The 21,767-nt window shown below is 42.0% G+C and overlaps 1 protein-coding gene across 1 annotated transcript in view; it reads right to left on the bottom strand.

Moving 5' to 3' along the window:
* The window catches only part of GRIN2A (glutamate ionotropic receptor NMDA type subunit 2A), a 488,385-nt gene that overhangs the window by 148,498 nt on the left and 318,120 nt on the right, over positions 1–21,767 (bottom strand). The window lies entirely within an intron of this gene.

A 21,767-nucleotide genomic window follows, 5' to 3' on the forward strand; every position in this document is an offset into this window, starting at 1 on the left:
CCACAGGGATCCATAAAAGGTTTTAAGTAGAGAAGTGATGTACTCAGATTTGCTGCCAATAGAAGCAGAAAGAAAAATGCTTCTTTGCATTTGAAGAGAACTTCAACACTTGTTTATGGCTTACAAACGATTCCTTATCTAGAGAATTGATACTTTTTTTTTCCTGTTCCTTCTTTCCTTTGATGCTTCCTGGCTGGTGTTTCATGAGCTGCATGGCCACGGTCAGACACGCACATTTCAGTAGTGTTCTACTTCACGTCCCCTTATTGAGACTCTTGACAAGACATTTGCACAGACTGTGGGTTGAAAGAACTGAAACTTGGTCAAACTCCTCATTACTGACTGACTTTCATAGTAACCAACTGGGGCTTTAATTAGGCTTTTTTTTTTTTTAATTTTTCAAGCTGACTTCTTGGTTTTGCTCTCCACAGTTATTTTCAGTCCCTATCACACTGGCTGACACACTACAGGAGCTCAGTCAATATTTGGTGGCAAATCCATCCATCTGTCAAAACTTCCATCCATCCATCCATTTATCCAGCCATCTGATCTACCCAGCCATCCATCTATCCATCCATCCTTCCGTCCGTCCGTCCATCTATCCATGTGTCCATCTATCCAGCAATCCAATCTATCCATCCATACATCCATCTATCCACCTATCTATCCAATCTATCCAACCATCCATTTATTTATCCATCTATCCACCTGCCCATCTGTCTGTCCTTCTATCCATTCATCTATCTATCCAGCCATCCAATCTATCCAGCCATCATCTATTCATTCATTCGTCTATCCATCCATCCAACTATCCACCTATACATACATCTATCCATATGTCCGTCCATCCATCCAATCTATCCATCCATCCATCGATCCATCCATCCAATCCATCCATCCATCCATCCATCCATCCATCCATCCATCCATCCATCCATCCATCCATCCATCCATCCATCCATCCATCCACCCATCCAGCCGTCCATTCATCCATCCTTCCAGCTAATATTCTCCTACATGGCTTACCCTGCATCAAGCCCTGTGCTAGGCAAAAAGATAAAAAATAACCAAAATCAATTTGATTTTTAAGGTTGGGGAGAAGACACAAATAATTACAATAAGGGATAGTAAGTGGAAAAATAGAGGTATATACTAAGTTGATGAAGAGCAGAAGTAATAGAGTGGTCAGTGCTCTAGTGGATGGAGGTCTGGCATCAGGAAACAGAGTAGGGGACGTTTGGGTAGAGTTGTGAAGAGAAGAGTAAGAGTGGGCCAGGTACATGGCAAGGGGAAGTGGAGAAGAGCTACTGCATTGAGGAAATTGCAACGTCAAAGGCATAGAAGTATGAAACACCATGATGTGTTCAATGAGTTACAATCAGTTGGGGGCAGTAGGAATACGGTATGCATGTGTGGAAGTAACTCGAGAGATGAAGCTAGAGACAGACACAGGTATTAGAAAAGTACTGTACTAAGGGGTTTTCACTTCATCCTGTGTTTACTTGGAGGGAGGCATCTCTAGAAGAGCAAGTTTGCAAGAGGCAGAGAGACAAACATGAGGCTTTGTAGTAACTGAGGCAAGAAATAAGGCAGTCAGGGTCCAGAGAAGTAGTAGTTGGGAGTAGAGAGAAGACAAATAGGAAAGCAACCTCAATGGAACTCTCTTCATGGAATATTTCAATACAAAAAATGCAGACAAAGACCAGGAGTGGCCTTTACCTGGGTGTGTAGAAAATGGGTTACCATGCTACTCTGTACATGTTCCCCAAAACTCATAGTCAGACTAGCCAATTCATTGAGGTTCCTTAGGAAATCCAATGAGCTCTCCGCAAGGTGTCAATCATCCACAACTTCAGGGGTGAATAGAGTTCAGGCTGGATCTACCTAATGCCCCAAATGTGGGTGAAAACTGAAAAATTCAGTAAATTATCAAGATGCTTGGAAATATCCAGTTTGCTCTTTGGAAAAGGCATACCAGAGACCAAAGGTTTGGCTTTGACCTAGACACATGGCACTGGAAAGAGCCATTCACAGGGCTATGTTAGGTGAACTGAATGTCACAGTTGCCATTTTGATTAAGAAGCTAACGTCTACTATTGTGCATCCAGGCTTTCTTTTACCACCTGAAATTATTTCAATTTTCTTTAATTTCTCATGTCTATGTCCTCTGCCCATTCCCTTTTTTTCCATTTTGTAGTTAAATCAGATGGAATAAGTGGGATAGTTACTTAGATACAATCACTCCTCTTCACAGTAGATGGAAACAACTACATGGAAATTCTCACATTCCAGATTTTTCTATGTTCCTTTAAGATCCAATATTCTGGATCAATAACGCCACATACCCAATGTTAATATTGCCTTTGTTTGTTTGTTTGTTTGTTTCTATTAAGAGTCTTCAGTATCTTGGGAGATTTAAAAAAAAAAACTTCAATGGAATTTTTTGCTGAACAGTAATTTCATTATGAAGTTGGCAGGGAGCAAGTGCCTTCAATTCCCCCATCCAGTTTCTAGGAAGGACAATTCATATTTCCTCAGGCTTCCTTTCATTTTAACTTGCTCCAGAGTGAAAATCCTTACCTAGGGACATACCATTATACACCATGCTGCCCGGTTGACATTAACACCTGCTGGGCATTTGTATTCAACAGGAAAATCTTATCACTATTTTTCTTATCTCTGGAAAATTGATTATAAACATTTAGCAACCAGATAAAAATTTTAGAAATTCTGGTTGCTACTCAGCTTCAAATTGTGTCTTCAATATTTCCATCAGGAACAATAAATACACAAAAGCATGCTGGCAAAATACAGAAGGAGGTATGAGGGAGAAGGTTCTAATGACTTTCAGAATCTACTCTTACATTAATTATCATCCACTGATAGTCGAGTGCCAAGGAGTTGTTTTCAACGGTCAGTAACATACACAAACCTAGTCCAGAAAATCTTAAAATATATGTGACAAAAAAAACGAACACATCGCCACAGAGTCAATTCCAACTCATAGCAACCCTATAGGACAGAGTAGAACTGCCCGATTGAGTTTCAAAGGCTGTGATCTTTATGGAAGCAGATCGCCTGGCCTTTTCTCCCACACAGCGGCTGGTGAGTTCGAACTGCCCACCAACCTTTCGGTTAGCAGCTGAGTGCCTAACCACTGTGCCACCTGGGCTCTTGATATATGACATACATACAGACAGGTTTCCTTTGGTGTCTACACTCTTAGGTGTTTTCAGCTGGAGTCCAGGTGGAATAAACATTTCTCTATGGCTTGCATTTTGTGCTTTATGAATGATTTATTTACAGGGATCAGAGGTAACGTGGAGGAGCAGGTAGGTCACATTTCCTATACTATGTCTGACAAGAAGCTGGGACGGAACTGCCAAGTTCCTTCTAGATTTGCACTGTCTAAAATGTTAGCCACCGGTCACATGTGGCTACTGGGCACTTGAAACGTGGCTAGTCTGAATTGAGATGTGCTGTAAATGTAAAATACACATTGGATTTTGAAGACCTAGTAAAAAAAAATTTAGTGTCAAAGATCTCATTAATAATTTCATATCGGTTTCATGTAGAAACATTTTGAATATACTAGGTTAAATAAAATACATTATTAAAGTTAATTTAACCTTTTTTTTTTTTTTTTACCTTTTTAATGTGCTACTAGAAAATTTACAATTACACAGGAATCCCGTTATATGTTTATTGGACAGCTGTTCTAAACTTTCTTTGTTCTTTTTAACCAGCAGTCTGTATCACCATGAAGGTGGGGCCATGGCCTGCATTGTTCAGGACTCTACTGTGTTCCTAGCAGGTAGCAGAGGGCCTGGCACATAGCTGGTGCTGAATATCTGTGGATTGAATACAAGAATGAACCGTTATTTCTGTGTTGTCGAGGTGTCCTCATCTCAAAGGAAAGAGCACAGGCTTTGCAATGAGACAGAGCTGAGATCAAAGCCTGACTCTGCCAATCCCTGGCTGTGTAACCTTGGGCAGTGTATCTAAAATTCTCTGAGCCACCATTTCCTTTTCTGTAAAAATGGGCTAGGTTAAACCATATGAAATAACAGTTTCATGTGGTTAAACCTAACAAATACCTAACTCTCAAGTTTGCTGGCAGGATTAGAGATTATGCACATAAAATGCCTAGCACACGGTCTGGTATACAGCTGGTGCCTAATAATAGTAAATATTTAATTATACCACCATCCATCTGTCAGTTTGTCACACGGTGGTGGCTTGCATGTCGCTGTGATACTGGAAGCTATACCACCAGTATTTCAAATACCAGCATGGTCATCCATGGGGGACAGGTTTCAAAAGAGCTTCCTAAGGCAGACTAGGAAGAAAGGCCTGGGAATAGCTTCTGAAAATCATTGCTACTAGGTGTCATTGGGTCGATTATGACTCATGGTGGCCCCAAGTGACAGACTGGAACTGCTGCGTAGGGTTTCTAGGCTAGAATCTTTACAGGAGCAGATCACCAGGCCTTTCTCCCGTGGAGCTGCTCGGTTTGTTCGAATGGTCAACCTTTTGTTTGGCAACCGAGCGTTTAACTGTTGTGCCGCCAGGGCTCCTTCTTCCAAAAATTAGCCAATGAAAACTCTAAAGATCACAACCGAATTGCATCTGACAGAGAGTGGAAGATGAAACCCCCAGGTTGGAAGGCACTCAGAACGTGGCTGGGGAGGAGCTGAAGATAGCAACAGGACTGCGCAACATTTCATGCCATTGTATGTAAGGTCGTCATGAGTCAGAGCTAACTCGACGGCACTTAACAACATCAGTATTTACTTGAATTTCTCGTGTATTTTTCACCATTTTTCCACCCTGCCATATTTTCTAAGCCCCTGCCCCAAATGCAACTTGGTCTTTTTAAAGCCATGCTTACCTTGCCATGTTTTGTACTAATTTCCAGCATCCCTCCGTCCTTCTGTCTGTATAACTCCTTTAACTACTACTTGAATGGTCTAATTCCTCCAGATTTCTATTTTTGCTGTTTTTCCTTACAGTCGTAAGTCTCCTTTAACTTCCAAAGTCTGATTATTTGAAATGTTCTCTAGACATATTTATTTATTATTCGCTATTTCCCTTTTCTGGTTTTTATTTCCCTTAGAGACTTTAATTTTCTTACTGTTTCATAAATGCCACCATAACCCACTTAGTGTCTCTCAATTTTCGCTTAATTTTCCCTCAGCTTTGCCACTTCCCAAGTTCCCTGGGCCATTTCCTGAATCACTCTACCCCTGAAATATCTCTCCCTGAACTGCTCTGGGAGTCAGTTTTTTTCATTTGTCATTTAACTTACATGTTTTTGAAAACAGAGTCCCTGTTTTCTTTAACCTTTTCTCAATTCTCAAGACACACTGATTTTTTTTTTTTTTTTAGAAAAATTAACCACCTTTATTTAGTGTACAGCTGAGGAAGGAAATCTAGAGAGATGAAACGGCTGCTAAAGGGTCTGGTTTACATTCACCAAAGGCCTTCTAAGTGCCAAGCCCTTAACATACATTACCTCCTGTCCTTAAACCAGTTCCCCAAGCATGGGGTTAGGAATTCACACCACAGAAAATTCAGGTTCAGAAAGCAGCAGCCAAAGACAGGTACATAGCGCTAGACAGTTTACCTGACTTTTCCATTATGCAGTGTTCCTCAGTTACTTTGTGGCAAAATAGCCTGTTAAATTAGAATATATATATTTTATAATAATGTGTTAGAGTTTATATATATATAAATTCTAACATGTTATTATAAAATATGAAATAGTGGGTTTATGTACCATTGTGTTGCATTTAAAATGTATAATTTTGAAATTTTTTCATTGAATGTCATTTGGAATATAGTGGTGAAATATATGAAACTCTATGTAATGTGGATATTTAATATGGGTGAATACTGGAGTCTCTGGGTGGTACAAATGGTTAACCACTTGACTACTAGCCAAAAGGTTGGTGGTTCAAACCTACCCAGAGGCATCTTGGAAGATAGACCTGGCAATCTGCTCATGGAAGGTCACAACTGTGAATACTCTATAGAGTAGTTAGGGTTACCATGGGGTTACCATGGTCAGAATCCACTTGACAGCAACTAACAGCAACAACATGGGTGAATATATATATATATTCCGTAACGTTCATTATACATTGAGTATTATTGTAAATTTAGACACATGTATTTGTTTATATATTTGAATTGAGTTTATTCATTCAGCAGCATTAGTTCATACCGGACACACTGATTTTTTAAAGAATTTTTGCTGATTCCAGCTTTCTCTTTGTGGCGCAAAATTCCTTGAACTTTGATGTCTGTCTCTGGCCTGAACCTCTACCTTTTTAGAGCAATCGTCTTGTATCTTTAGCCGGTAACCAGTTACCAGCAAGCCAGCTCCGACTCATGGCGACCCCTTATGTGTCAGAGTAGAACTGTGCTCCATGGAGTTTTTCAATGGCTGGTTTTTCTAAAGTAGATCACCAGGCTTTTCTTCTGAGGTGCCTTTGGGTGGACTTGAACCTCCAACCTTTCGGTTGGCAGCCAAGCACATTCACCATTTGCATCATCCAGGGAATTTTACGGGTTTTCAATTCCCAGTTCCTGCACCTTCCCATCCCCTCCTTCCCCTGCACACCTTTACACCGTCTCTTTCTCTTGAGAGGTGTGCTGTCCTCTGTGCCCTGGTGCTCCATTTCATATTCTCATTGTCTCCCTGAACAATTACCAAAGGTATGACAGCAGAGCTGAGACTTAAATGTCAAGACAGAAATTTAGTAACTCCAACACACAGATCTATATATCCTAAGCCAGCATCATCCAAAACAGTCTCAGAAACCACCAAAAAAAAAGAGATATTATTGTACACTTTTTCAATTCAAATCCTATTGTGATCCACTGAAAAAATACATTACTTGTCTTGGCTGAGCAGTGCTGAATTTCAAAAAAATTAGAGCAGTAGATTGTGAAGTCCATAAAGACAGAAGTTTTGATCCTGTTTCAATCACTGCTGACCCTAAAGTACCTATAAGAGTGTATGTCCCGAAGTCTGAGCTTAGCACTGGTTGAATAAATGAATGACTGAACAGACACAGGCCTCCAGGAGCTTGTTCACTGAACGTTATTACCAGTGCATCAACTTCACAAAGGCAGTTTTGCAAAACAGTTTAGTTTTGGAATCAGGTAGCCTGGGTTAGAACGCAGGACTGCTGCTTTAATTCTCGAGGAAACATCCTAAATTCTCAGGGCATCCATTTCCTCAACTGGAAAGGTGGGTGTCTTGGTTTTCTAATGCTGCTGTAACAGAAATATCACAAGTGGGTGGCTTTAAAGAACAGAAATTTATTTTCTTACAGTTCAGCAGGATAGAAAAGTCCAAATTCAGACTGTGGCTCTAGGGGGAGGCCTTTTTTTTTCTTTTTTTTTTTTTCTCCTTTGTTCTATTTCAGTTTCCAAGGGCTGCCAGCAACCCTCAGTGTTCCTGGGCTTGCAGCTTCACCCGCCTCCATTGTTTATTTCCATATGTTACCTGAGTTACCGACGAACTAAACAGCATTTTCCCATTTTACATATGAGAGAACAGAGCTAAGAGAATTATAAATGATGCCTAAAGTTAAACAGCATGTCAGAGATTTCTGATTGTCCATCAATATCCTCTCTCTTCTGCCTTAGTGATAGAAATCCCCATTTTTACCTGGGCATATAGCCTCCTATTGCAAAGTTTACAGTTCCTTTGCAGCTAAGCATGAGCATGTGACTATGTTCTGGCCAATAGGATGAGAGAAGATATGATATGTATTATTTATTGGGAGTAAAGGGAGGAAGCGAGCTCTTCTTTATTCCTTCCTACTTTCTGCTGGGTGCAATGCAGACATGATGGCTGGAGCGCTAGCAGCCATCTTGGACAATGTCATGGAAGCCACAGATGGAGGGTGGCAGAGTCACAAGACAGAAGTGCCTAGGTTCCAATGCCATAGAAAACCACACCAGCCCTGAACTACCTTTGGACTTTTTTTCTATAGGAGAGAATTAAACACCTATCTTGTTTTAGCCACTTATTTGAAAACAAAATTAATCCTAACTGATTTAAGTGGGAGAGTGGCAATTTGAACCAAAAGTTTTTAGATTCCAAAGCCTTTGAATTAGGCTGCACCAGCTCCTGCTTAGCCTCTCTACAAGTCAGTTGTCTTCTCTGAAAAATACTCCTTTATTTCCTTCCCATAACATTTGAATATTTGATTTTATCTCCTGATATCCCCCCCTACCCTGTTGCTGTCAAGTCAATTCCAACTCCTGCGACTCTACAGGACAGAGTAGAACTGCCCCATAAGGTTTCCAAGGCTATAGTCTTTATGGAAGCAGTCTGTTACATCTTTCTCGCATGGAGCCACTGGTGGGTTTGAACCACTGACCATTTGGTTAGCAGCCTAGCGAGTACCCACTTTGCCACCGGGGCTCCTTGATTTTACCCCAATACATAGTATATTCGGTCTACTCCATCTCGTTGTATATGTTGTTCCTTCCACCCAGAATGTCCCCCTCTTTGTCATCTTCAATCCAAAACCAATCCTTTTTTTCTCAAGGCTGATTTGAAGCTCCATTTCTTCCATGTGGCCTTTTCTGACAATCTTTTCTTCTCTTGGCTCTTTCTAATCCACATCTCTCATTACAGCCCTTGGAATTACATTTTCTCCTACTGTTCTCTACAGATTCCACATTCACACATTTGGTCTACCCAGGAGCAAAGATCAGGTCTTCACTTCAGTCATTCATGTTTACTGCATTAATCTTCACTTAGGGACCATGCTTTTCTTACTTCACACCAAATACAAGACTGAGTGGTGGTAATAATCTAGGCCACATGTCTGTCCACACTAATGTCTGTAGCTATATCAAATTTTTACACAAATAACACACACCTTCTACGTTTGTTTGCCACCTTCGCCCTCCCCCACAAGGTATTTTCATAAGCACGCTATCCTAATTTTTTTACAGCAACATGCAAAAAAAAAAAAATAGACATAGCAGCACTTACGAAAATATCTCACAGGGGGAGGATGCCGTTGGCAAACAAACATAGAAGGTATGTGTTATTTGTGTAAAAATACAGTAATATGTCTTCATCACCTATATCACCTTTCCGGGCTACCCTTCAAGATCATCTCAAGTATCATCTCCCCCAATGTGTGTTACCTGATTCCTCCAAATTAGAAATCCTCTCTCTCAACTTTCAACCCCTATTTTTCATGCAGAATGCTCCTCTTCTCTTTAAAGTTTTAAATAACAAAGATGTAATTTTGATGACTAAGGTGTATCTGACCTAAGCCATGGTCTTTTCAACGATCTTATATACATGCCAAACTTGGATAGTAAAAAAAGAAGACAGAAGAATTGATGCTTTTGAACTGTGATTTTGGTGACTATTGAATATGGCGTGGACTGCCAAAAGAACAAACAAATCAGTCTCCCAAGAAATACCAGAATGTTCCTTAGAAATGAGGATGGCAAGACTTCAACTCCCTTACTTTGGTAACATCATCAGGGAAGATCAATGGCTAGAAAAGGACAAGATGCTTGGTAAAGCAGAGGGCCAACGGAAATGAAGGAAACCTTCCATGAAACACATTGACACAACTGCAGCAACACTGGACTCAAACACACCAACAATCATGAAGATGGCACAGGATTGGGCAACATTTTGTTCTGTTATACACAAGGTCACCATGAGTCAGAGCCAACTTCACGGCAGCTAACAACAACAACGTACTCCTCTCCTAGAGTCTTCTTTGATTATTTATGAATAGTTCCAGCCATTCGGAGCAAATTAGAAGATGGCAGCTCTTTCTGAAGACGCTTTGTGACCACCTGCCAGCACGGTGAAAATAAAACACAAATCTTTGATGGATATGACACAAAGGGATCCCCTGGACTCATGTCATTCATAACCTGCACAACTCTATCACCTCTGCTAGATTATAAACTTCTTGAAGTCAAGAACGATATCATTCTCAACTTCATATCCCATCACCCAGTACTTTTCACTCTGGGAACACTATGAGGTAGAAAGAAAAGCAGATTCAGAGACAGGCAAACTGGGCTTGGGTTTTAGACTCATCGTTATTACTTTGGTGCCCATAAGCAAACCAGGTAAGATCTCTGAGACTCAGCTGCTTACTCCTGAGGGATACCAGCACACAGGGCTGTATGAGAAGTTTCGTGTTGGTGACAGTAAGAGTTAGGAAAGAGCATATGATAAATACATTTCTTGATTGACATCCATAAATAGAGTGACCAGTTACTCCAATTTTCCCAGGACTGAGGGCCTTCCCAGCATGGAACTTTCAGTGCTAAAACCAGGACCATAAATCACGGACATAATGTAAGAGTTTGGTCTGCTAAGCAACACTTCAAAATCATATCTATACCAAGACTTCAAATCCATGTCTTAATGAAAGCACTGATTCAAAAAATTCAGTGGAGTACCTAGACATGCCAACAAAGAGCAGGAGATAAGGTGCTAAATGACACACTCGTATTCCCTGCCCTGCAGCCACTCAGAGTTTAAGGGTACCAAAAAACAAAACCTAACCCACTGCCATTGAGTCGATTCCGACTCATAGCGACCCTGTAGGTCAGAGTAGAACTGCCCCATAGAGTTTCCAAGGAGTGCCTGGTGGATTTAAACAGCCAACCTTTTAGTTAGCAGCTGTAGCACTTAACCACTGTGCAACCAGGGTTTCCTTTAAGGGTATAGCAAGTCTTATATAAATAATTGCAATAAATGGTAAGGTGTTTGCAGACGAAGTCCCTGATGTTATGGGAACATTAGCAGCGGGATCTGACCTATCAGAATACTGGTTAATCTGGCGTTATTCCATTTCTACTTGCTTTTCTTCTGGGCCAAACACCAAGCAGCATTTTCAAGAGGGGTCCAAAATTCTAATGCCTTCTAGGGCTGGGCAGGTAACATGAATGAGTGAAATGGTCCAGGTGCAAGTTAATAGGGACTGGTGAAAATCCAGGTGAGGGCATTGTTAGGTGCTGTTGCGTCAATTTTCGATTCATAGCAACCTCATGTGAACTGCCCCACAGGGTTTTCTAGACTGCAGTCTTCATGGGAGCAGATCACCAGGTCTTTCTCCAGAAGAGCTGCTGAGTGGGTTCAAACCGCCAACCTTTTGGTTAGCAGCCAAACAGTTAACTGTTATGCTACCAGGGCACCTTCCTTATTCTTTACCTCCATATTAAAAAATTATTTGCTGGTTATTTGCAACCAAAATAACTTTAAGTAATACTCACTTTGCTCCCACCTGAACGGTCATAAAATCTTAACTGGTCTCCAGGTTCCCCGTGTACTATCCCTCCTCCCCCCACGCTCACTCATATTAAGCCCACCTGCCAGGAAAGCGCTTCTAAATCTCAGTTCCGATTATGCACAACCCTGCTCAGAAGACTGCATGGCTCCCCGTTGTCCGAAAAAGTATACCCATGTTCCTTAGCCAACTTAAATCTCCAACCTTACTTCCTAAAACTATTATTTACATAACCTTCATTAGAGCAAACCAAACCACTAGTGCTGTCCTGCTAAAGCCTTGCGCTATCCCACTTCTTGACTTTTGTTTCTACACGTTCCTCAGCTGAGAAAGCAGAGACAGCTACTTCCATTTTCTGATAATAGATCGTTCCCTAGCCTGACCAACAGAAGATCCTCTGGCCACAGTGATTGGTTCAGGGATGAGAACATGACTCAAGTTGGTCCATTCAGATTCCTTCTCTGGGAATTTTCCAATGCTGCTAGAGGGCATGACTGTCTCTGTGGATTCTGAGAGATGTGGTGCTAAAAGTACATGTGGTTGTTGTGTGCTGTCGAGTTAATTCCCATTCATAGAGACCCCATGTGACACAGCATGTAATCTTGACAGGAGCAGATTGCCAGGTCTTTCCCCTGCAGAGTTACTCGGTGGTTTCAAACCACCTACCTCTCAGTTAGCAGTCAAGAGCTTAACCACTGGGCCGCCAGAGCTCCTTGAAAGTACTTGAATCAGCAAAAATTTTGGGTGACTGTCTTCCCCATCTCAGGGGGAAAAACAGAGAGAAAAATAAGTGAGAGAGAGAGAGATTGGAAGACATCATTTGGGCCTGGATCTAGACACACCAGCTAATGGGCCCATTCCATGCATTCTAGTTGAATGAACTCATCAATGCTTTCTTGTCTTTTTTCTTTTCTTGCCTTTTTTTTTTTTTTTTTGGCTTAGTTAATAGGAAGTGGTTTTCTATCACTAAAAATCACAAAAGTCTCAATTAATACAAAGATTTTTTTTCCTCCCTAAATATGCACACGTTCAAGTCCTCCAAAACCAAGCAAGGTAATAATAGTCCAGCCCTTCCCAGACAGCTCCCTGAGCTTCCCAGCCTCCACTCCCTCCTCACAACTCCTGTCACTTCGTCTGCATCTCATGCTCCACCTCATGGGCGTGGACTTTCTCACATGCACACACTCATCACCATCATCATCACCTCCTTCACTGGAGGATAACTCCTGGGGAACAAGGACCGTGTCTGAGTTGTCACTGCATCCCCCGCACTCCCAGCACAGCGTCTGGCGTAGGTTTGGGGGTCAGTGACCATTTGCTGAAGGAGGAGGAGCAACTTTCACCTGGCCAGAGCTGGAGTCCTCAGCAGTGCGGAGGCTGTTCCGGTGTGCAGGTGACACCTCAGAACCATCAGGCTAGAGTTAAACATGCCCTGGCCTAAATAGCAGCCTCGATGCTCCCCAGTCTCGTAATGAAACCTGACAGCCCCATGAAAATTCGGCAATGATAACGCTCCACATCCTGCATGCATTTCTGGTGTGGAAATGCGTCCCTCAGAAGACTCGGCTTGGCAGCCTCGGCCTGCCCAGGTATCACTGCGTTCACCCATCACTGCTAGGCCACTCTCTTAGGGGGGGAAGAAATGGTTTATTTGCCACCTAAAGAGGAAAGGCCTGCTGGATCAAGGATTGATTTTTTTCTCCCTATAAATGATAGGACAGAATACAGTTTTTTCTTGTTGTTGTTGTTTGTTTCACCATAGCTCCTTTTGCTATTTGTTTTCCAAATAGCTGTAAGGGTTAATTTTTTAATTATGGAGAAATAATTGTGGGACAAGGATCCCTAGTAGAGCAACAGTTAGGTGCTTGGCTGCTAATTGAAAAGTTGATGGTTGGAACCCTCCCTCCATGGGAGAAAGACCTGGCGATCTGCTCCTGTAAAGATTACAGCCTAGGAAACTCTATGGGACAGTTATCTTCTGTCATATAGGGTCACTATGAGTCAGAATCAACTCGAGGGCACCTAACAACAACAACTGTGAGAAGAATAGGAGGAAAAAAAAGAGGAAATGAAGGAGCAGAAATGAAGAAAGGGAGTTTAAAAGAAGGGAAAGCTGGGGAAGGCAGAAGGTGAGAGACAGACAAGAGGGAACAGAGAGAGGCATGGAAAAAGGACAGGTGATATTTTCTCACACTTCAATAACGAAAAAAAAAAACGGAGCTTGAAGCAGAGCAGAGCCCTCCAGAAAGGCTGGCCAGGGCGACGTGGGAGGAGATCCTCGCGTCAGTAAGATGACAGAGAGAGTGGCAAGATGGACAGAGCCCAGGGCAGCAAGCAGGAAGTGGAACGGCAGGAGAAGGCACCATGCTGCTCTCTGGCACCAAGCCCTCCCTGTGACATTGGAAAAGTAGGTCGGTTTCAGAGCTGGCTGGGGGATGAATGGTCAGCCAGGAAGGAGTGGTGGGAAGGGAGGATGCCAAGTGAGAGGCTTACTTGAGCGCAGCACCTGGGAGATGGGGAGCTTCACTGGAGGCACAGGAAGAATGAGAGCATTCGGAGGCTCCAGACTCTAGACCGCCCAATGGAGCCTCTGCAACGATGGGGGTGTTCTCTCTCTGTGATGTCAGATACAATAGCTACCAGTCACATGTGGCTACCAAGGACTTCAAATGTGGATGGTGAGACTGAGGAACTGAATTTTAAATTTTATTTAGGTTTAAATAGCTACATGTGGCTAGTGGCTACAATATCGGACAGCTTAAGTATAGGGAAAGGAGGTGTGTGGGTCATGTACAAGAAGGAACTGATGGCCAAAATGAGGCAAAACGCTCTCTTCCAAAATAGAGAAGACCTGCGTTTGATTCCCAGGCAATGTACCTTCCGATGCACTGCTACCACTTGTCCGTCAGTAGAGGCTTGTGTGTTGCTATGATGCTGAACAGGTTTCAACACAGCTTCCAGAATAAGATGGAAGAAAGGCCTGGTGACCTACTTCCAAAAATCAGTCAATGAAAACTCTATGGATCACAACAGTCCAATCTGCAACCTATCAAGCAGATGGCGCAGACCCAGTCAGAGTTTCATTTTGTTGTATATGGGGTCATCGTGAATTGGGGGCCGACTTGATGGCTGCTAACAACAGTGATGTACTTCGGGTGGTACACAGACGCATTTAGATGGCACACGGATTAGGCTTATTTTTAGAACTGATTTTGTTGACTTTAACGTGTGTTTGAAAAATTAAACTAAAATATCAAACCATTATTTCATAGATGCTATTGTTTTTTTTATTGGTTAGTACTAAGCTAAAGTGAGATTTTGTATCTTTTTGAAAACTAAGTCAATGTAAATACTTATGTGAAAAATATCAGAGAGGGTTTACAGAAATGACAATAAAATGAAGATATTTTATATACATGAAACCACACAATATGTGGCCTTGTGTACCTGGCTTCTTTCATAATGACCATAATGTCTTCAAGGATCACCCATGTTACGACATATATCAGGACTTCATTTCTTTTTTATGATTGAATGATATTCCATTATATGGATATACAGCAAAATCTTTAAGAGTCGTGGCAACTCAAAAGAGCTGTCTTGTTTTTCCAGGTCTCAGAAGTTTTTCACCTTTGACAGGGTGCAGTCTTACAACTTATCTATCGCTGGTTTTAGTGGAAAATATTTGCGTTTTCCTTCTCTGATGGGTTTCTGCCTTATGCAGTTTCCAGTTTTTTACCATATTTTGTTTATCCATGCATTTAGCTGATGGGTATTTGGGCTGTTTCCACCTTTTGGCTATTGTGAATAATGCTGCTATGAACATTCTTGTACAAGTTTTCGTTTGAGCAACTGTTTTCAATTTTGGGGGTATATACTGGTGGTGAAGTGGCTAAAGAGCTTGGCTGTTAACCACAAGGCTGGAATCCACCAGCCGCTCCTCGGAAACCTATGGGGGCAGCTCTACTCTGTCCTATAGGGTCGCTATGAGTTGGAATTGACTCCATAGCAACGGGTTTGGGTTTTTTTTGGTTTATACCTAGAAGTAGGAGCACTGGTTATGCAATGTTAAAGTGCTCAGCTGCTAGCTTGAAGGTTGACAGTTTGAACCCACAAGTCATTCAGTGGGAGAAAATACCTGGTGATCTGCTCCTGTAAAGATCTCAGCCTAGGACACCCTATGAGGCAGTTCTACTCTGCCCTATAGGGTTACTATGAGTCGGAATTGACTGGACAGCTCACAATATACCTAGAAGTACAATCATTTGGGGTGATGAAGAAGTTTGGGAACTAGACAGTGGTGATGGTCACACAACATCATAATTGTATTTATGCCACTGAATTGTATACTTTAAAACTGTTAAAATCAATTTCATGTTACATATATTTTACCACAATAAAAAAATTAATAAAGTAAGTAGATGGCTGAAGAGAAACTGAGTTAATGCAATGGATACAAGGAATCTAAAACTGGGAGAGAAGGTTTAGCAGGGGTCTCATACACTGTTTTCAGATTAGACCTTCCACCCGAGGATTGCTTCTACAATATCTCTGCCAGATGGGTGAGCCTACCTTTCCGCTTGTCCACTTCCACGGAGAAAAGACCTCACTACTCCTCCAAAGCAGCCAATGCCATCTCTGTGTAGTTACACATTTCAGAATGGTCTTCTACTTTTTTTTTTCAAATTTATTGTACTTTAGGTAAAAGTTCACAGCATAGTTTCTCATTCAAAAATTTATACACAATTTTTTTTTTTACACAAATTGTTTTGTGACATTGGTTCCAATCCCCTCAATGTGTCAGCATTCTCCCCCTTCACACCCCAGGTTTCCCATGTCCATTTATCCTGTTTTCCTGTCCCTTCCTGCCTTCTCATTGCTTTTGGGCAGGTGTTGCCCATTTGGTCTCGTACACTTGATTGAAATAAGAAGCACACTCCTCACATGTTTTATTGTTTGTTTTACAGGCCTGTCTTATCTTGCTTATTGAATAATCCACTCCTGGCCATAATAACGGCACTCAGGTCATAAGGAGAAGGCATAGAAAGGGTTTAACATAGCACCTGTATTCCGTAAGTGCTTAATCATGCAACTGGCTCTCACTTAACATAGGAGTGTTAACGAGCCCCCCAAATAAGAACAGGGGAGTGCATTTTGAAAGACACAGCTTTGAGGATCTTTCTCACAAGCCTTGATGCTGATTATCTGTGATACAGCAGGGAAAAGCACAAGGTTATAATTATTAGATAATTTTAAATGATTAAATGGAACCAAAATGAATACATAGGTTGAGTGAAAAACTTTTAGCACATTTGGAAAGTGGCTATGATTTATTCAAGTGATGAATCACCCTTAGTCAAGCTGAAAAGCAGCCCTTAAAGGGTATAAGGCATTAAAATACTGTGGCTAAGAGCATGATTTGGGCAAGCTACTCTCTGTGTCTCACTTTTCTCAACTGTAAAATGAGGGTTTATAACAGGCCATACCTGATAGGGTTAATGTGAGGATTAAATGACTTAGTTCATTAAAGTGCTTAGAACAGCTTCTTGTATACAGCGGGGACACAGTATGAGTTAGCAAAGAAGGAGAGTGGAAATAATTTGTTGAAGAAGTTGTTAATGATGATTGTAGTAATGCTAATGATGGATGATGATGGTGGTGATGCTAATGATGGTGGTGGTGATGTGATGGCAACGGTGATAATCATGGTGATATGATGAAGACGATGGATGATGATGATGTTGATGGTGATTGTTGATGATGTGATGGTGATAATGATGGTGACGGTGATGATGATGATGATGTGGTAACGATGGTGATGGTGATTATGATGGATGATGATGATGATGTGATGGTGATGATGATGATGACAATGGTGGTGCTGATGTGATGTTGAGAATGATGCAATGATGGTGATGTGATTGTGACGGTGATGATGACAGTGGATGGTGATGATAATGATGGATGGTGATGGTGGTGACGATGATGACTGACAATGATGGTGACAACTTAAGGCAAGATTAGGAGCGCAAAGACCTTAGTGTGAGGTCTGGCTCCACCATTCCCTAGGCAAGTGGTTTGTCAGGTGGGAGGGCCTCACTGATTCAGCTTACTCATCTGCAAAATTAGAATAATTTTCCCCAGCTCCCAGAATGTGTGTCAGGGTCTCTGCACTCTTTAAGGAGCAGTACAATTTAGAGAGCTCTGGAAAAATGCCCCTGCCCTTTCCAGCACCTTGGTTCCAGAAATACAACCCCCAGAACTCTGTCCCTGGTTGAAATGCAAATAAAAGCCGTATCAGTCTGGAAAGGGATGGCAAGAAGACAAATAACTTCTGACAATTTAAATAGGGACAGTACTAGGGAGCATTTAAGAATAGAAGTTTTGAACTTACCATTCTTGCTGTATATCTCAGCTTGCTATTTATTAGTCTGCACCTTTGACTTAGTTACTTGCCCTCTCTGAGCTACATGTTCTTAAATCTATATAATGGGGATAATACAAATTTTCATCCCATTGGACAACTGTGAGTATTAAAAGGCCAATGCAGCAAAGCACTTTGTGCAAAGCCGGGAACATAGTTATTGTTATTGTTACCTGCTGCTGAGTTGGCCCCCAACTCATGGCAACCTCCAACTCATGGTGCAACAAGATCAGACCGCTAAGATCCACAGGTTTTCAGTGTCTGATTTTCAAAAGTAGATCACCAGGCCTTTCTTCCTAGTCCACCTTAGTCTGGAAGCTCAGCTGAAAGCTGTTCAGCATCACAGCAACACACAAGCCTCCACTGATGGATGGGTGATGGTTACACGCAAGGTGCATTGGCCAGGAATCAAACCCAGGTCTCCCTTGTGGAAGGCGAAAATTCTAACACTGAACCACTAACTGAAGAATACACATCAGTTACCTCTGATATTAATGGGCACGATTCAAGGTGGCATGATCTGGGCCAAGGAACAAATGCTTCTGAATGTCACATCTAAAGGGCAGTGACAGCTGTGTTTTTCAGCAAAAGTGGATAGGCAGCAGCCTAAAGCAGAAAATTAAGGGGAACAAATAGTCTCCACATAGAAGGGTTTTGAGGTTCTCTGAGCTGGCAGGGGTACCTCCCTCCACACTCCACTGCACCATATTCCACGGAGCCCCTTCTCCATTCCTGATAGTTTCCTATCTGTCAGGAGGCTTCCAGTGTCTGAGTGGTATCTCCACATTTCCTAGGGGGGTCCCTTTCATAGCTAGGCAGCTCAAAGGGTTAGCAAGGGCTTTCTTGCACTGAGCCAGAATTATTTCCTTGGAACTTCAGCTCACTGGCTCTAGTTTTCCACTGCAAGCAAAGGAGACAAATTCTACTCATTGTTCCAGGTGGCGAATTTTTTAAAATTCTGAAGACAGCTTTTGTGTCATCCCTCAGAAGTCTGAGGGATCCTCCAGCCATGCCTCATGTAGACACATATTAGACACAGGCGTTTCTTTCTAGTCAAAGATACACTTGTAGATTCCTCTCTCTTTTCTCCATTTTCAGAACATTTTTAGAACATTTCTATAATGAGCTTCTATCCTAGGGACCTTTTTGAAAATAATTATAGGCGTTCTCTACAATGAACTATGCAGTCTTGTATTTTGGGTCAAAGAAGCAAATCAAAATAAGTTTCTTTTTTTCAGCTCTATCTATATAGGAAGGAGCCCTGGGTGGCACAGTGGTTAAGCCCTTGGGTGCTAACTGAAAGGCAGTGGCTAAAACCCACCAGTCACTCAGTGGGAGAATATGGCAGTCTGCTTCTGTAAAGATTTACAGCCTTGGAAACCCTATGGGGTCACTATGAGTTGGAATCGACTCAATGGCAATAGGTTGTTTTTTGTTTTGTTTTTAATCTATACAGGAAGGAGCCCTGGTGGCATAACAGTTAAGCAGTTGGCTGTTAACCACAAGGTTGTTTGGAATCCACTCAGCAGCTCTGTGGAAGAAAGACCTGGCAATCTGCTTCCATACAGATTATAGCCAAGAAAACCCTATGGGTCAGCTCTACTTTGTCATATGGGATAGCTATGAGTTGGAATCAACTCAACAGCACCCGACAACAATAACATCTATATAGGAATAATTAATAATAGTAAATTGGTAATACGGTATGTGCAAGGCACTATGCTGTATATTTAATGTAAGTTATCACATTTCATACTTGCACAGCTCCGCAACTATGCATTCAGTTGAGAGAGTGTTTGCACATTTCAGAAACTGGACCTCATATCCTGGAAGTGAGCTATAGTCTATGCTTCATCTGCACTTCACTCATCAAAACACCCTTTGGTAAGAGCTACAAGGTCCCTATTTCTAGCTTTTGCTTTTAACTAAGAGGTCACGTTTTGCACTCTCTGACTCAATCCTCAGAGGCTCCCAGCCTGCTTAAAATGTAGAAGGCAGATATTATTGGTGAAGGCTTGAAGTTTGTGAGAATTTTTTTTTTTTCCTCCATCTCTTCTTTGGGAGGGATATTGTATTTCATCCACAGGGGTTCTTTTTACTTGTTGCTGATTTTCAAAAGAAAAATATTACAAAAATCCATTACGTGAGGGTGTTGAGATTGTGAGAAAACAATTTAGAAGAGGCTCCTGAGAATGTATGAGTTAACAGAAACTAGAAAGCCATTCTTAGTCATGAAGATGAGGCACCTCCAATATTAACATAAAATTAGAGACTACTTTCTTCCAGTTAAAGAGCCCTGTGACACAGTGGTTAAGCACTTGGCTGTTAACCGAAAGGTTGGCGGTTTGAACTTAGCAGCTGCTCCACAGAAGAAAAGACCTGGTGATCTGCTCTTAAAGATTACAGCCTTGGAAATCCTATGGGGCAGTTCTATTCTGTCCTATAGCGTCTCTATGAGTCAGAATTGACTCAGTGGCAATGGGTTCTTCCAGTGGAAGTGGAGCCAGGAATAAAAAAAATGCCAAGTTATCATTTAAAAAATGGCAAATTTTAGTGTTTATCTCCTGCCCAGAAACACTAGGAAGACAGGGAAACTTTACAGAAATGCCAGTTCCCAACATGCTGGCAGCCAAACCCAGCAGATGCACCAACAAGAAAGGCAGCCCAAAACCAGCTTAGCAGGGGCACCGTTTGGCAAATGGACAGCTGATTGCCATACAGGTTTCTATTTCAGACAAGCAAAATTGTCCAACACTGTCTAATAGAGTTAATTCAAGCAGCTGTGTGGCTGACAGGTCTGCACCTGCTTTCAGTATCAGAGCTGGCTCCTGAAGGGGCACAGCTGACCCTGCTTCTTCGTAGAACACGAAGCCGCAGTGGAAAAGTCCCCCAGTGCAGGAGTTCCAAAACTAGAGCTGACCTGCTGTGGCATGGAAGTTAGGCTTAGCTGAGATGGATGAATGGCCCGAGAGTGAAAGGAGCTGGAATTTTAGGGGTTTCCAGACTCAAAGTCGGGGGCATAATCAGTGAATTGAAACTTGCTTAAAGCTGGGCTTCGAACCAGTTTGTTCCAGTTTGAATCCCTGCTGAGGATTTGCACTTCCACCCCAGATATACTGAATCAGAATCTACATGTTAACAAGATCCCCAGTTGATTCTTATGTATAATAAATTTTGAGATCCACTGTTGTACTAGTGGTTCTCAGAACTGGTTCCTAACTAGCAGTATTAGCATGGCCTGGAACTTGTTAGAGATGCAAATTCTCAGATGGGGTTCCAACCAGAGTGAATCAGTTGGAAGCCCTGGTTTAGCTCCGTCCCATGGATATGATTGTGGTAATTAGAGACCAGCCATCAAAGATGAAGAGGCCCAATTGGAAGCTCTAGCATCACACTGTAAAAGCAGCTAGGCGGCAGAAGAGCCAACAGTGACATTTGCCACATGGCGGGGGGGTGCATGGGTTCCCATTTATTTGCATCGTATTGACTGTGCAGAATTCTTAATAAGGGAGGAGGAAAAGGCTGAAGCCGACAACAAAATAGAAGTCAGGAACCTAAGAATCAACTGGTTAAGGGAAACAACAAAACTGGAAAGACGTGAACCAGGTCTACTACCTTGAATCACGCAACTTCCCCTTCCATAGGAAGACATAGGACCTGCACAGCTATACAATCACTGATTGACGTAGAGAAGACACACAAGCCATTTTTTTTCTATGATGGCAGCTTTACAGCCTGGTTATTTATCAAAGCAATTGCTCTAATTATGTGTTTCTATTTGTCTATGTGGACAGAAACTGCATACTGGCACCCTGTTCTTGAAACTTTTACTTTTGAGCAACAGTAAGAAAAGAGATTCACAACTGGGAATACCGGTCCTGCGCCATCCTCTTGATCATCAGCATGCTTGAGTCCATTGTTGCCTTCCAACCTGGGGGCTCATCTTCCAGCATGATATTGGACAATATTCTGTTGAGACTCATAGGGTTTGCACTGGCTAATTTTCCAAAGTAGATCTCCAAGCCTTTCTTCCTCGTCTGTCT

This window comes from Elephas maximus, chromosome 12 (assembly GCF_024166365.1).
Source record: "Elephas maximus indicus isolate mEleMax1 chromosome 12, mEleMax1 primary haplotype, whole genome shotgun sequence".
Taxonomy (NCBI): Eukaryota; Metazoa; Chordata; class Mammalia; order Proboscidea; family Elephantidae; genus Elephas; species Elephas maximus.